Consider the following 3,503-nt stretch of genomic DNA (forward strand, 5'->3'; position numbering starts at 1 on the left):
AATTCTCCTGCCTCTGCTTCCCAGGTAGCTGGGACCATAGGCATGTGCCACCACACCTGGCTAACTTTGTGTTTTTAGTAGAGACGGGGTCTCCCCACGCTGGTCAGGCTGGTTTCGAACTCCCGATCTCAGGCGATCCACCGGCCTTGTCCTCCCGAAGTGCTGGGATTACAGGCGCGAGCCACTGAGCCCGGCCATCTTCTCTTAAACCAACAGAAAAAACATATATTGGCAGATGTATTTGATTTTTTACCATTATGAATTCCAATGTGAAATTCTCATAAGTATGCGAGTACATTATAAACATGTAAGCACACTCCCATATATATGCACGCAGTCCATTAATTAAATTGGGGGAATTAAAAATGTACTGTCAAGTTAAAATGAATTTTAAGAAAAAACTGCATTCACAAATCTCAAAGGTGTAGAAAAATGAAATCATAAAATAAATAATGAATATAGGTGTCAACTAAACTTCCATAAAAATATGCCTACAAATGTGGATGCAGTGATTGTCCACACTTGTGATGGCTGGGTGGGAAGACATTCCCTAGTGAAAGCATCTAGTCTCTCTGACTTCTCTACATAGACAAGACTTTCTAGATATAAACAGTACTTAATCTGTTATAGCATTTGTTAACAGTCACCATCTTTATAGCATGTAGGGTTAACTTACTATGTCTTAATCTATTTAACACGTTCTGAAATATCAATGTTTAAGTCAAAGCTTTTATACATGAGTCCACTTATTTCAATTTATCTGTCTACGTAATAGCTGCCTATCTTTGATACATTTTAAGTAGCTGTTAATACAAACTAGTTCAACTAGTTTAAAAGATATTTTCTACTCTATTGCTCATCTTTTTAACTTTCCTCCATTCAAGTATTTATTGTGTAAATGTGCACTGATAACCAGATATTATATGAGTGAATGCTACACATTTCCTGTTAAACAAAATCAGTTTTATCAAATATTAAATCCATGATATTTTCCTTGGCTTAAACTGAGTATTTGCTTTCTATTTTTCCACAATCATTGCAATCTTGCCAACAACTACATCACTTAAGCTTTCTTTTTCACGACTGCAGGCAAAGATTCTAAACTCTGACATATATTTACGTTAAACACACAAAGTAGACAACAAAATTTCAAGTAAAATAAGCTGTATCCACATCTATTGAACCAAACAGGTCTGAACATCTAGATTTTACTTCTATAAATTACACAAATACATTGTACATTCTTAAATAACGAATTCTTACAATATTGATTTGTAAGCCTTTCCATATAGAATGACTCAACACAGGAATGTGAATGAATCAATGTTACTGTTATAGATTGCAACACTCTTTTGATTTTCTCTTTTGTTTTATCTTCTGATATCTCTGTTGTTTTATCTTCCTGGTTTCTGCAGGCTACTGTATCAGTCCTTTTGCTTTGGCTATGAAATCTGTTTGAGCTGAATGAGGCAACACTGGTTATTAAGGCTTATTTCTATGATGGAGTATTATCCTTAAATCTGATGCCATTTCCAGAGAACGGTGAGAGAATCACAGCTATCTTGAATCTTCAGGGTCTGTTTTGATGACTTTCTTTTCTAAGGTAAAAGCTGAGTGAGACTGGTCTTTTAAAATCCCAAGGCTCTCTGATGAGTGGGGCTTTGCCTCACTGGGATAAAGTCTGCTCAGCTCCCCATCCACCACAAAATGATGGGGTTGTCTGTTCTGTAAATTAGGCATTCGGAGATTCCAAGGTGTTTCTCCTTGTCCATCTGAGTTATCGGAAGTCAAGCCTTTAGGACTGTGCTCTTCTGAGCTCTCCCCGTAAAGCCCTGCAGACAGCCTCCTCTCGGCATGCTGCAGTCTCTCATAGCCAGCTTGGTTGCAGACGAACTCCATCTGCTTTGCCATCACCTTTTCAGGCTGCTGTGAACTAAGAGCTGCGAGTTCTTCACTCTTAGCTCTAGCCAGCTGGAAGAGCGTTTGCACAGAATCCTGCAAATCTGGAAACCCATCCTCCACTTTAATCCTCTACAAGGATAATTCATCTCTTTCTTCACATTTTGACTTGGTGGTTCTGTAAGTATATTTATAGGTGACTTCTCGAGAAATCTGCCTCGCCACGGCAAAAAGCTCATCTCTTCCTGTCAGCAGAGCATCATCCTTCACACAGAGTTGAGCAGCCGCTTCATTAACGGTGAGCTCATGAAGCATGAGATGTTTTCCATCCTTCCTCTTTGAGTCAAATCTGCCATATATTCACTGTATTTCCAAATTTCCTCCTCTTTGCGTGGATCATTATCGTTCATCTCAAAGATGTGACCAAGCATTTTGGCCAACTTCTTGTTGGTTTTTAGCAGCTTTTTCACTTCGTTCAAGTCACTTTTCGGCAGTGTGGGGGCCATCCGCTCCACACACGCTGCCACAGAGAGCACAGCAGCAGCATCCAGTGCCTCGCTGCTCTCCTTTGGGGACATGTGGGAGCCCAGTTCTGCTGGGGAGAGGCTGTGCTCGCTCTTGGTGGCATGGTGGCCTTGCCAGAGTCTGGACTCACCAGCACTCTGCAGTGCTAGGCTCCCGACCGCATCTGACTTCCCCTGTCCCAAGCTCTGCACACAGGTGGTGGCAAAATTGGGGAAATTGGGTGGTAAATTGGGTGGTAAAAAAGTTGGGTGGTAAAATTGGGGATTTTAAAATGAGGTTCCCAGGCATTGCTACTCCTTTCATAACTACTGCAGGATATTTCCAGCTATGTCAGTGATCCCTCTGGTAATTTATAGATCGGTATGCTACCGACAGGAAGGGAAGTCAGCGGCTGATTGAAAAGCCCAGGGTTTGTGACCCAGTCTCTTAAAGCCTTCTGTAGCCTTCTAACATGAAGGGGCTTGCTAGCCATGCCCACGAGTGCCATGATTTCCAAAAACTCCTCTTTTCCTGCTTCACAGAGTTGCTGGACATCATCACCACCTTGTTGGATAAAGGCATCAAAATAAGAAAGCAGATTGGCTTTTTGTAATATTGTGTACAGCTGCAACTCCCCCACGGTCCTGGGTAAGGCCTCGGCCATGACTGTGGGTGGGTTTAACTCAGCTAGCAGCTGCAGCGGTCTTGGCGCGCTCTCCCCGAGGGCTGCTCAGCCCCAACTCCGAAGCGACGGCCCCGGCTCTCCCTCCTCCGGCAGCTGCGGAGTCCGGGACGCCCCCGCTCACATCGAGGAGGGAAGGGAAGGTGGTGGGTGCGCTCTCCCGGCTGCCTCCCAGCTCGGGCCCGCCGCTTCTTCCCGCCGCCCGCCCCGACTGCGCTCGCTTGGCCGCCCTGGCGGCAGCGCCTCTCCCCACTCCTGTGCTTTTAATTGAGAGCCCCGTAGGTCTCTGTTTCCTCAGCCCTAAATGACCTAAGGATGGTAATGTCAAAAAAGTGAAGTAGTCATGTAAACCCTCCCACAGATAACAATAATAGAACCTGGATGATACACCCAAAGACAATTATTTAAAGACACTGAA

The 3,503-nt window shown here is 43.8% G+C and overlaps 1 pseudogene; it reads right to left on the reverse strand.

The window, feature by feature from the left end:
• Positions 1-1,392: 1,392 nt before the first annotated feature.
• LOC101130664 (NGFI-A-binding protein 1-like) lies at positions 1,393-3,067 on the reverse strand (annotated as a pseudogene).
• Positions 3,068-3,503: the final 436 nt, after the last annotated feature.

This window comes from Gorilla gorilla, chromosome X (assembly GCF_029281585.2).
Source record: "Gorilla gorilla gorilla isolate KB3781 chromosome X, NHGRI_mGorGor1-v2.1_pri, whole genome shotgun sequence".
Lineage (NCBI taxonomy): Eukaryota > Metazoa > Chordata > Mammalia > Primates > Hominidae > Gorilla > Gorilla gorilla.